The sequence below is a fragment of the Salvelinus alpinus genome, chromosome 25 (genome assembly GCF_045679555.1).
Source record: "Salvelinus alpinus chromosome 25, SLU_Salpinus.1, whole genome shotgun sequence".
In the NCBI taxonomy this organism is placed as follows: domain Eukaryota; kingdom Metazoa; phylum Chordata; class Actinopteri; order Salmoniformes; family Salmonidae; genus Salvelinus; species Salvelinus alpinus.
The window spans coordinates 27403211-27417472 of NC_092110.1; the positions used below are offsets into that span (position 1 = coordinate 27403211).

The window sequence follows — 14262 nt, forward strand, 5'->3', positions numbered from 1 at the left end:
GAGAAAGACAAGAGAGAGGGAGGAGAGAGTGAGAGGGGGGAGAGAGAAAGACAGAGAGAGGGGGAGAGAGAGAGAAAGACGAGAGAGGTGGGGGGAGAGGGAAAGACGAGAGGGGGGGGAAAGATGAGAGAGGGGGGAGAAGAGGGGGGAGAGAGAAAGATGAGGGGGGGAGAGAGAAAGACAAGAGAGGTGGGGGGAGAGAGAAAGACAAGAGAGAGGGGGGGGAGAGAGAGCGAGAGAGAATAAAATCAGGTGTATTGACCATTAGCAGGGCAAGGTGTCCCTGGTCACAGTGTGCCCCAGCCATGGCTGTTCTTTACCACACATCAAATCGCTCACATGCTGACTGAACTGCTGAGCACGGTTGCTATGTAGCTGGGGATAGGAGAGAGGTCGGGCGGTGAGTTGGTGCAGTGTGTGTCTGTGTGTACATAAATATCACCAGCTGATGGCACTGTAGCTCTTTCAATTGTCCCCCGGACAGAACACACTCTCCCTCTTTCCCTCGCTTCCTCCATTTCTCTCACTAACAAAGAATCCAGCCAGGGTGATCCTACGGGATACTTCTGGGAAGCCTGTGGTCTGCCATCATACATCTACAGACCAACACAAACAACACTTACACACAACAATCACTAACAAGCAACATCATTAGACAGGATTCTCTAGTGCTGTATAAAGTATAGAAGTCAATTAAACATGATGAATGCAGTCTTCATCAAAGGATGATACAGAACCTGTCAAAATGATCATGTCTCCTGTGCCTGGCGGACACGGTGTGGTCCTCGACGGGTAGTGTTCTGCCTCTATCAATTACTGTAAAACTCCAGTCCATGGTAGTCAGATCATCAAGCAGAAGTATTCAGTTTCTTCATTGGACTCTGAGGGTGATGATACTACTGAAGGTGTTTTCAACTGGCAGGACAGATACACAGTGGCTTGGAGCAGGACATGCTCTAGCTAGCATCCGCCTGGCTATTCCACTGTCCGAATGTGTCTAGACAGAGAGCAGGACTGAGGGAAAGGTAGAATGAAGAGAACTGATCCAGACACACGTACCTGACAAGACATCTCCAAACACACCCACTCACTGCACCAAAACAATGCTGCTAAAACCTAATAACCCTTATTAGCCATTGTGTGTGTCCGTGTCTCTCGCTGGTCGTCATCCATTCTTCTAATTGCTCCGCTAGCTTCCTGACAGCCCTGGACGGGCATGTGTGTGAATCTGTGACTGTGGGCATGTAGGAATGTGTCTAACTATGTCGATGAATGTGTGTGTTAAAGTACATACACACAGGGGACTATGGTAGCTCTGTGCAGCTCTCCTTACACAGAGTGTTAGTCCCTCCCCCTCACACACACCTGTGCATGCACACACACACCACACACACCTTCATCATGAGCAGACAGTTAGCCATGGAGTTCATGACCCGACTCAGACGAGACCTCCACAGCTGAAGAGATTCTGCAACACACAAGAGGACAAATTGGTTTAAATTTCAGTAATTTCTGACTAATTTACCCAGGTAGCTTTCGGGACAATTAATTCATTAATTCGATATTCCGCTGTACAAAAATACAGTTGACCATAACACACCCCAAATGCATGGGAGTGCAAATATAGTACCCCCTCCCTTTCCTCTCCAGCTACCCCTCCCCTCATCACACTAGTATTCCTATCACCTTCCAAGCCATCATTTCATTACCCGAGAGAAGGAATTATAGAGGGAGAGAAGGCACTGTGACACCCTCTCTCTCTCTCTCTCTCTCTCTCTCTCTCTCTCTCTCACTGTCTCTCTCCTCAGGCTAATTGTATAGGCTGTCACTGGGCTTATTTGCACTCATCTGCAGTGGGTGTGTATTCATGTGTGAATGGGCCTGATTGTGCTTGGTGTGTACAGTATGTGTATAGTGAACCTGTGTGGGTTCAGTTTACTGAGACAATCACTCAGTGGGGGTCTATTGAGATGTTCCAAGTCTTTGTTGAGACAGTGAGAGAGGGAGAGATAGAGAGAGGGAGAGAGAGACACACACAGTGGGAGAGAGACAGTGGGAGAAAGAGAGAGAGACAGACAACGGGAGAGAGAGAGACACAGACAGTGGGAGAGAGAGAGAGACATACAGTGGGAGAGAGAGAGACATACAGTGGGAGAGAGAGAGAGAGAGACATACAGTGGGAGAGAGAGACAGACAGACAGGCAGTGGAGAGAGAGACAGTGGGAGAGAGAGAGAGACAGTGGGAGAGAGAGAGACAGTGGGAGAGGGAGAGACAGACAGTGGAAGAGAAAGAGACAGACAGTGGGAGAGAAAGAGATAGACAGTGGGAGAGGGAGAGAGACAGTGGGAGAGGGAGAGAGACAGTGGGAGAGGGAGAGAGACAGTGGGAGAGGGAGAGAGAGACAGTGGAAGAGGGAGAGAGAGACAGTGGGAGAGAGAGAGAGACAGACAGACAGTGGGAGAGGGAGAGAGAGAGAGACACACAGAGAGAGAGAGAGACACACAGAGAGAGAGAGACAGAGAGACAGTGGAAGAGGGAGAGAGAGACAGTGGAAGAGGGAGAGAGCGAGAGAGAGACAGTGGGAGAGGGAGAGAGACAGTGGGAGAGGGAGAGAGAGACAGACAGACGAAGAGGGAGAGAGAGACAGTGGGAGAGGGAGAGAGAGACAGTGGGAGAGAGAGAGACAGACAGACACAGACAGACAGACAGTGGAAGAGGGAGGGAGAGACAGTGGGAGAGGGAGAGCGAGACAGTGGGAGAGGGAGAGAGACAGTGGGAGAGAGAGAGACAGTGGGGGAGAGAGAGAGACAGTGGGGGAGAGAGAGAGACAGTGGGGGAGAGAGAGACAGACAGTGAGAGAGGGAGAGAGACAGTGGGAGAGGGAGAGAGACAGACAGTGGGAGAGAAAGAGACAGACAGTGAGAGAGGGAGAGAGACAGTGGGAGAGGGAGAGAGAGACAGACAGACACAGACAGGCAGTGGAAGAGGGAGAGAGAGAGACAGTGGAAGAGGGGGAGAGAGACAGTTGGAGAGGGAGAGAGAGACAGTGGGAGAGAGAGAGACAGTGGGAGAGAGAGAGAGAGACAGAGAGACAGTGGAAGAGGGAGAGCGCGAGAGAGAGACAGTGGGAGAGGGAGAGAGACAGTGGGAGAGACAGTGGGAGAGGGAGAGAGAGACAGTGGGAGAGAGACAGACAGACAGACTATGTGGGAGAGGGAGAGAGACAGACAGTGGGAGAGGGAGACAGTGGGAGAGAAAGACAGACAGACAGTGGGAGCGGGAGAGAGCGAGAGAGAGACAGTGGGAGAGAGCGAGAGAGAGACAGTGGGAGAGGGAGACAGACAGACAGACTATGTGGGAGAGGGAGAGAGACAGACAGTGGGAGAGGGAGACAGTGGGAGAGAAAGACAGACAGACAGTGGGAGCGGGAGAGAGCGAGAGAGAGACAGTGGGAGAGGGAGAGAGAGACAGACAGACAGTGGGAGAGGGAGAGACATACAGACAGACAGTGGGAGAGGGAGAGAGAGACAGTGGGAGAGAGAGAGAGAGACAGTGGGAGAGGGAGAGAGAGACAGTGGAAGAGGGATATGCCCCCCCTAGGCACAACTATGACAACATAACCAACAAAAACGGGTCACAACTCCTGCAGCTCTGTCGCACGCTGGGTATGTACATAGTCAATGGTAGGCTTCGAGGGGACTCCTATGGTAGGTTCACCTATAACTCATCTCTTGGCAGTAGCACTGTAGACTACTTTATCACTGACCTCAACCCAGAGTCTCTCAGAGCGTTCACAGTCAGCCCACTGACACCCCTATCAGACCACAGCAAAATCACAGTCTACTTGAACAGAGCAATACTCAATCATGAGGCATCAAAGCCAAAGGAACTGAGTAACATTAAGAAATGCTATAGATGGAAGGAATGCAGTTTGGAAACCTACCAAAAAACAATTAGGCAACAGCAAATTCAATCCCTTTTAGACAACTTCCTGGGTAAAATGTTCCACTGCAATAGTGAAGGTGTAAACTTGGCAGTAGAAAATCTTAACAGTATATTTGACCTCTCAGCTTCCCTGTCAAATCTAAAAATCTCAAATAGAAAACCGAAGAAAATGAACAACAATGACAAATGGTTTGATAAAGAATGCAAAAATCTAAGAAATAAATTGAGAAACCTGTCCAACCAAAAACATAGAGACCCGGAAAACCTGAGTCTACGCCTTCACTATGGTGAATCACTAAAACAATACAGAAATACACTACGGAAAAAGAAGGAACAGCACGTCAGAAATCAGCTCAATGTAATTGAAGACTCCATAGACTCTAACCAATTCTGGGAAAATTGGAAAACACTAAACAAACAACAACACGAAGAATTATCTATCCAAAATGGAGATGTATGGGTAAACCACTTCTCCAATCTTTTTGGCTCTATAACAAAGAATAAAGAGCAAAAACATATACATGATCAAATACAAATCCTAGAATCAACTATTAAAGACTACCAGAACCCACTGGATTCTCCAATTACATTGAATGAGTTACAGGACAAAATAAAAACCCTCCAACCCAAAAAGGCCTGTGGTGTTGATGGTATCCTTAATGAAATGATCAAATATACAGACAACAAATTCCAATTGGCTATACTAAAACTCTTTAACATCGTCCTTAGCTCTGGCATCTTCCCCAATATTTGGAACCAAGGACTGATCACCCCAATCCACAAAAGTGGAGACAAATTTGACCCCAATAACTACCGTGGAATATGCGTCAACAGTAACCTTGGGAAAATCCTCTGCATTATCATTAACAGCAGACTCGTACATTTCCTCAATGAAAACGATGTACTGAGCAAATGTCAAATTGGCTTTTTACCAAATTACCGTACAACAGACCATGTATTCACCCTACACACCCTAATTGACAACCAAACAAACCAAAACAAAGGCAAAGTCTTCTCATGCTTTGTTGATTTAAAAAAAGCCTTCGACTCAATTTGGCATGAGGGTCTGCTATACAAATTGATGGAAAGTGGTGTTGGGGGTAAAACATACGACATTATAAAATCCATGTACACAAACAACAAGTGTGCGGTTAAAATTGGCAAAAAACACACACATTTCTTCACACAGGGTCGTGGGGTGAGACAGGGATGCAGCTTAAGCCCCACCCTCTTCAACATATATATCAACGAATTGGCGCGGGCACTAGAACAGTCTGCAGCACCCGGTCTCACCCTACTAGAATCCGAAGTCAAATGTCTACTGTTTGCTGATGATCTGGTGCTTCTGTCACCAACCAAGGAGGGCCTACAGCAGCACCTAGATCTTCTGCACAGATTCTGTCAGACCTGGGCCCTGACAGTAAATCTCAGTAAGACCAAAATAATGGTGTTCCAAAAAAGGTCCAGTCACCAGGACCACAAATTCCATCTAGACACCGTTGCCCTAGAGCACACAAAAAACTATACATACCTCGGCCTAAACATCAGCACCACAGGTAACTTCCACAAAGCTGTGAACGATCTGAGAGACAAGGCAAGAAGGGCCTTCTATGCCATCAAAAGGAACATAAATTTCAACATACCAATTAGGATCTGGCTAAAAAATACTTGAATCAGTCATAGAGCCCATTGCCCTTTATGGTTGTGAGGTCTGGGGTCCGCTCACCAACCAAGATTTCACAAAATGGGACAAACACCAAATTGAGACTCTGCATGCAGAATTCTGCAAAAATATCCTCCGTGTACAACGTAGAACACCAAATAATGCATGCAGAGCAGAATTAGGCCGATACCCACTAATTATCAAAATCCAGAAAAGAGCCGTTAAATTCTACAACCACCTAAAAGGAAGCGATTCCCAAACCTTCCATAACAAAGCCATCACCTACAGAGAGATGAACCTGGAGAAGAGTCCCCTAAGCAAGCTAGTCCTAGGGCTCTGTTCACAAACACAAACACACCCCACAGAGCCCCAGGACAACAGCACAATTAGACCCAACCAAATCATGAGAAAACAAAAAGATAATTACTTGACACATTGGAAAGAATTAACAAAAAAACAGAGCAAACTAGAATGCTATTTGGCCCTAAACAGAGAGTACACAGTGGCAGAATACCTGACCACTGTGACTGACCCAAACTTAAGGAAAGCTTTGACTATGTACAGACTCAGTGAGCATAGCCTTGCTATTGAGAAAGGCCGCCGTAGGCAGACATGGCTCTCAAGAGAAGACAGGCTATGTGCACACTGCCCACAAAATGAGGTGGAAACTGAGCTGCACTTCCTAACCTCCTGCCCAATGTATGACCATATTAGAGAGACATATTTCCCTCAGATTACACAGATCCACAAAGAATTTGAAAACAAATCCAATTTTGATAAACTCCCATATCTACTGGAAGAAATTCCAGTGTGCCATCACAGCAGCAAGATTTGTGACCTGTTGCCACAAGAAAAGGGCAACCAGTGAAGAACAAACACCATTGTAAATACAACCCATATTTATGCTTATTTATTTTAACTTGTGTGCTTTAACCATTTGTACATTGTTACAACACTGTATATATATAATATAACATTTGTAATGTCTTTATTGTTTTGAAACTTCTGTATGTGTAATGTTTACTGTTAATTTGTATTGTTTATTTCACTTTTGTATAATATCTACCTCACTTGCTTTGGCAATGTTAACACATGTTTCCCATGCCAATAAAGCCCCTTGAATTGAATTGAATTGAGAGACAGTGGGAGAGGGAGACAGACAGACAGTGGGAGAGGGAGAGAGTGGGAGAGGGATAGAGTGAGAGAGAGACAGTGGGAGAGGGAGACAGATAGACACAGACAGACAGACAGTGGGAGAGAGCTGCAACTATCAGATCAAGAGGAGAGACTAGTAAACATACTGCACACACAGAGCCTGAGCTCAGTCATCTGTTTATCCAATTATTGAAGTGTTGATCAACGTAACCAAGGTTTTATATATTGATTTATTTTCTCAATCTTCTAACCTTGTTTATGAATAAGTTCCTAAAAAATACATTATTTTGCCAAACGGGCTTGACAGAAAATGTGTGGCTTTACCACCAAACGTCGTTGCATAGGTTTTTAAACCTTAATGGTTGTTTTGTGACCTTGTTAAAAGCTAGAGGGAAAGGAATGACTGATGTGAATAACACTGTGTCTGATAATGAAGGTCCGATATGCCTGTACTGTACCTTGTCTGTTCTGCTGGGTGAGGTAGATCATACTGCTGTCCCCAGACAAGCCCTGCTCTAGGTCATCCACAATCTATCAGTTGAGACAGGGAGTTGGAAAGTTTTAAACAGGGGACACACACATAGCAAGGTAGTCATTAACGCATCACTACCTTATTGGAAGAAAAAAGTGATGGAGGACACAAGAGAAAGTTGGTGTGTGTATGTATGCGTGTATGTGTACTTAATTGTAATTGTGAATGCCAGAAGTCCTCACAAGAATAGTAAACCAACTAAAATTCAGAGAAGTGAGGACATTTTGTCAGTCCTCACTTATAAAAGCCTATTTTAGGGTTAGAAGTTTGAGGTTAGGATTTTGAATGGGAATCTATTGTTGGTCCCCAAAATGTCCTCACAAGTATAGGAAGACATAGATGTGTGTGCTCACAGTCTGACAGACAGTCCTGATGCTGTGTAGTCTGTCCAGAGACTCCTGTGGTTTCCCCAGGCACTGAGGCAGCTCTGCATGCAGCGCCTGCATCGAGAACGGAACCATGGTGCCTGAGAGAGAGAGGAGGGAGAGGTTTCACGCGTCATTCACATACACCCACAGATGAAACGTACAGATGGCATTGCGAAATGCTTGCTGCAAATCAGGAAGCCTTCTCTCTCCCTCTATCTACCTATCCAACACTCTCTCTCTTCCTCTCACCTCTCCCCTGAGGAAGGAAGGCCCTACCCAGAGGTGAGCAGTCAGACATGTGCCCAAACTCAGAGTCTGATCTATGACTCTGATATCAGACACACATTCAGGTGGCTACAGAGCATCCTCTCTCTGTCTGTCTCTGTGTACAGCTTCTCTGGTAATCAGCAGCACCCCTGAAAACCCCCATGACTCCTCTCTCTACAGCTCTGCAGTGACACACGGTGACATCAGAGAGAACAGCTATGTTCTCCAGTACAAAGAGTCAGGAGTTAACCTGGATTCATCCTGACAAGTTAAAGACACATGCGATCATTTATCCACAACCTATGACTGGTGGATGAGGATCTTTAAAATAATAGCCTTACATTTTTAAAAAGTTTTTCCTCTCACTTTGTAAACAGATTATCAGCCGATTCTGTTTTTTCCACAGTATATCCTGGTTGTTTGAGAGGAGATGCTTGGTGCCCACTAAGGTTCCTTCTAAGAGTGAGATCATGGATAATAGATATTGGATGGGGGCAGCAGACCTTCAGATCTGAAACTTTGACGCCAGGCAGGAAGCAGTTGCCAGCATCTGGAGGCACCTACGACAGTCCAAAGCATTTCATATTGAGGAATGGAAATTCAATCTGCTCTCCCCTTGGACTGCTGTTTGGTGTAGCTTCACATGTTCACCTCGGTTCTCTGCGTGTGTGTGTGTGTGTCCACGGCTATGACTCTATAGCGATTGCCTCTACTACAGTAACCTCTAGGGCTGTAAAGACTAAAGCAATGGCACTACATCAGAGAGCTGTTCAAGCAGAGTTAAACGGGAAAAACAACAACACCAGTGGCACTGAAGTGTTGTCTTTGGTTGTTAGCAGGGTTGGGGTATTTTAATGGTTTAATCTGTGTCAGGGCCACTGGTTTGTTTAGTATTTGAAGTATACACTGAGTGTACACAACATCATGAACATTATCCTCTTCCATGACATAGACTGACCTGGTGAATCCAGGTGAAAGCTATGATCCCTTATTGGTGTCAATAATGGATGAGACAGGTTAAAGAAGGGTATTTAATGGGCAAGACAAAAGATGTAAGTGCCTTTGAACGGGGTATGGTAGTAGGTGCCAGCCGCACTGGTTTTTGTCAAATCACATTGTATTGGCAAAATGCTTGTTTCCCATGTGTATCAACAATGGTCCACCACCCAAAGGACATCTGGCCAACTTGACACAACTGTGGAACGCTTTCAACACCTTGTACGGACCATGTCCGACGAATTGAGTCTGTTCTGAGGGCAAAAGGGGGGTGTAACTCAATATTAGGAAGATGTTCTTAATGTTTTGTACACTCAGTGTAGGTGTTGTGTGTACCTCTCCTCCCAGGGTATCCAGTATGCTAGTATTCAGAGTATAGATCAGGTTGGTCCAGGTTTCCAAACTGCTCCAGTTCCATCTCAGCCTTCTGGAACAGACTCCAGCTTGGTGAGCAGAGCCAGGCGAACAAACCACAGCTGCAACAACACACACATAACCAACTTTACATATGTGTGTGTGTGTTTGTGAGCCCGATACGGTCGTCCTCTGTGTGTGTGTCTTAGCCTGCCTCAGCCCTCCTGTCGGAGTGTGTGTGGTGTGTGTGTGTGTGTCAGCCCACTCTTGTCATCCGGAGTCTAATTTGTGCAGGCAGCTCCTGGCTTCCACCCCCACCCCCATCCTCTCCTCTAACACACACATGTGCTGTGCCACACACACACCCCCTGCCACACACACAGCCAGACAGGAGAGTATGTTAGACTTGCCTTTCTATTGCTGACACTGTACTGACACGTAGCTACATTAGGCCTGTCCCCGACAAAATACAATCAAGAGTCCTCTGTTCTTTCGACCAATCATTTTTAAAAACAGCCATTTCTCACTGAAAAGTTCTGTTACCGAAATCGCTCATTTGTTTAGGAAAAACTTTCCCTATTCCCTCAACCCTGCTCTCTTTACGTGACACATGTATGCATCGCATGCACGTGACCAATAGGGCCTGACCTATAGAATAGCATATAATTACATCAATAAATTGGTTATAACAAACTCTGAACACCTAAAGGGCAAAATAGACGCAGAGGACGGGACAAACTCGAAACGGGGGAATATTTAGGCTACTGGATGCTCTTGAGGTAAAGGGGAAGTTAGACGTGTGGAATACAATTTGACTAGTTGTGGAAAATCCTGGAGATAAATAAGGTAAGGAGGTAAGGTAAGGAGCAAGTGCTGTGTGCATATTATGTGTGCCAAACAGGTGCTGTTAGATTACAATATCATTTTTCTGACCGTTTTAAACATTATAAACAACACTAAATAAAGTAGAAGTGTACCAGAGAGTCTGTTGTAAAGTTTTTTTGTCAAGCCTTTATTACAGCAAATACTAAAAACGGCCTCAGTAAGTTACAGTATTAAGACTAAACAGGATGCGCTCTTAGGCCTACAGCTCAATGGTGGTTATACAAGGCTGTTATAGTAAGCCTACTAATGATAATGACATTACCTATTATTATAAAGATGATCATAATAATAAAAACAACAATAAGATGAGATCAAGAAAAATGAGAATTATTATTATTATAAATATAATTTTTTCTGACAATTTAGAACAGAGTAAACAACACTAAATCAATTATAAATAATACCAGAGGCTGAAACGAGAAAGAAAAGTGGAAACCCTTTATTACAGCAAAGCAAAGATTAAAAACAGACAAATTTGTGAAATTGTTTACTTGACATGTCATTGCGTGAGGCTTGGTGTTCACGGAATCAGTAGGCTATTAAACAAACACTTTAACAGAAGCAGGAGCTGTCTTATTTCTGTAAATATATATATGGATGATTTCTAAAGCCAGGCACATTTAATAGTAGCCGCACACAAGCCTAAGATCACCATGCGCAATGCCAAGTGTAGGATAGAGTGATGTAAAGCTCACCGCCATTGGACTCTGGAGCAGTGGAAACGTGTTCTCTGGAGTGATAAATCACGCTTCACCATCTGGCAGTCTGACGGACGAATCTGGGTCTGGCAAATGCCAGGAGAACGCTACCTGCCCGAATGCATAGTGCCAACTGTAAAGTTTGGTGGAGGAGGAATAATGGTCTGGGGCTGTTTTTCATGTTTCGGGCCCCTTAGTTCCAGTGAATGGAAATCTTAACGCTATAACATACAATGGCAACCGTTTGGGGAAAGCCCTTTCCTGTTTCAGCATGACAATGGCCCCATGCACAAAGCGAAGCCCATACAGACATGGTTTATCAAGATCAATGTGGAAACACTTGACTGGCCTGCACAGAGCCCTGACCTCTACTCCATCAAACACCTTTGGGATGAATTGGAACGCCGACTGAAAGCCAGGCCTAATCACCCAACATCAGTGCCCAACATCACTAATTCGCTTGTGGTTGAATTGAAGCAAGTACATATGTAAAACAGAAACATGACCACACACAAAAACACTGTCACACAGACATATGCACCAGTACCACACTTCTATTGCCACACAGAAACCTAGACAGACAGAACAGACAAACACACAGGTACCTGTAGTGAGTCAGTGGTGTGGCTGGAGGGCTGGCCAGCCTTGCCGTAGCCCTGACCATGAGCTGTCAGCAGTCTGCCGGTCAGGTCCACTGCGGCGCGCCAGTTCTTAGTGCTCTACAGGTGCACAGGAGGGGGACACAGCTGTTTCAACAAAACCACCAGACAAGGTGAGAGGACAGACACTGGACACAATGACCCCCAAAATGAACCAACCCCTGGCTGGCAAAAAACAGTTAAAAAGGACATCTTATATTTCAATATTTTATTTGTGATGGTAGAGTGGTGGTGCTGGTGAAGGTCAGCCAAAGGTCGGGGAAACACTGAGTAAGGTACAATGTGAGGGGACACACACATTAAAGCAACAGATGTCTCCGCAGGAGGGGGTAGGTACAGTACAGAGGACGAGGGGGTGGGGGGGTAAGAGGGTGTGTACATCCGAGCCTCCCCATCAGTAAGCATGACAAGGTCAGCCTGGATATTGGGTTTTAACTGCACGGCAAAGTGCCATTCATCACAGCCAGCCACCTAATTAGGCATCAGAGAATTACACACTAGAGAAAGACAGAGAAAGACAGCCAGCCTCGACACCACAGCTGAACAGCCCACCCCAGATCCTGACCACAGCCCTCCCTCCACACAACAGCAGAACAGACAAATGAAGACCCACCAACCCAGCAGACCCTACCCCCTCCTAGCATCCCCCATGAAAATCCTTTCACACCCACCGAGGGCACACAAAAGCCACAGATTGTCCTTAAGGGCTCCAATGGGAAATAGATAGAAGAAAACACCCAGTGGCTAAACTCTGGTGCCCAAACACCCAGCACGCCCTAAACTTGCTATCTAAGGACCAACTAGGGTCCCCCAGCCACATTCACACAGGCACAAACTATGTGAGAGCACAGCAGGAAAGGGGTTGCCACAGCACACAAGGAGTGATTGAAACATGTTCTTCTACTTTCCCCGCCCTGCTACCACGAAAAGACGTTCATCCTGCTACCATACAGCAGGTATACGCAAGCATTTCCCGTGACTGTGCCTCAAAACCTAACGTCTACCTGCTCCACCACTCCACCCTGGACTTGAAGAGCCTTTATGACCAGGTCCACCTCTACAAAGCAGCAGTCCCTTCGGGGTCGAGACCCTGGGTGTCGACCCCGCCCTGTGCAACTGGGTACTGGACTTCCTGACGGGCCGCCCCCAAGTGGTGAGGGTAGGTAACAACATCTCCACCCCGCTGATCCTCAACACTGGGGCCCCACAAGGGTGCGTTCTGAGCCCTCTCCTGTACTCCCTGTTCACCCACGACTGCGTGGCCATGCACACCTCCAACTCAATCATCAAGTTTGCAGACGACACTACAGTGGTAGGCTTGATTACCAACAACGACGAGACGGCCTACAGGGAGGAGGTGAGGGCCCTCGGAGTGTGGTGTCAGGAAAATAACCTCACACTCAACGTCAACAAAACAAAGGAGATGATCGTAGACTTCAGGAAACAGCAGAGGGAGCACCCCCCTATCCACATCGACGGGACAGTAGTGGAGAGGGTAGTAAGTTTTAAGTTCCTTGGCGTACACATCACGGACAAACTGAATTGGTCCACCCCCACAGACAGCGTGGTGAAGAAGGCGCAGCAGCGCCTCTTCAACCTCAGGAGGCTGAAGAAATTTGGCTTGTCACCAAAAGCACTCACAAACTTTCACAGATGCACAATCGAGATCATCCTGTCGGGCTGCATCACCGCCTGGTACGGCAACTGCTCCGCCCACAACCGTAAGGCTCTCCAGAGGGTAGTGAGGTCTGCACAACGCATCACCGGGGACAAACAAAAAATTGATGTAAAAAATGTATCACTAGCCACTTTAAACAATGACACTTTTATATGTTTTCATACCCTACATTACTCATCTCATATGTATATACTGTACTCTATACCATCTACTGCATCTTGCCTATGCCGTTCTGTACAATCACTCATTCATATATCTTTATGTACATATTCTTCATCCCTTTACACTTGTGCGTATAAGGTAGTTGTTGTGAGATTGTTAGGTTAGATTACTCATTGGTTATTACTGCATTGTCGGAACTAGAAGCACAAGCATTTCGCTACACTCGCATTAACATCTGCTAACCATGTGTATGTGACAAATAACATTTGATTTGAAGACATTGCCTTCAACCGCAGCCCCAGCACCTCACACAGGCGCAATGGTCACCCCCCCCAGACCTGTGAGGCCCCCCCCAGACCTGCACCTAGAGGACCCACGCCGAGAGGACCTACATCCAGACCACAGCACCACCAGGTACATCCAGAACACAGCACCACCAAGGACATCCAGAACACAGCACCACCAAGGACATCCACCCCCCCACCCCAACCAGTTAACACCCTCCCAAACTAACCATGGCCACAAACCATATAGGTCCCCAGATCAGCCATGCCCTGTGCCCCTCCTGCCCCCACATGACAATCACACATAGACCCAGGCCTTGAGCAGAGCAACAGGCACAACCCCCACTCCTACACCCACCCAAGCCCCATCCTGAGACCTAAGAGGCATGTATCAGATACTCAGCATGCTCTGCTCACAAATATTGGTCCAAGCCTAAACCACACAAATAAGAACACTGGACACTATGGACCACAAAGCTTTACTATCTCATCCTAGAATATACAAGGTCTTAGGTCATATGCTTTTGGTCTAAAGAGCAGGAATCCAGACACATGTCATCCTGCAAGAAACATGGTAAAGAGGAGACGGACCCACTGGTTGCCCTCTAGGTTACA

At 46.4% G+C, this 14262-nt stretch overlaps 1 pseudogene; it reads right to left on the minus strand.

The window, feature by feature from the left end:
• LOC139553091 (trafficking protein particle complex subunit 12-like) overlaps positions 1-14262 on the minus strand; it is a 31112-nt pseudogene that overhangs the window by 4291 nt on the left and 12559 nt on the right.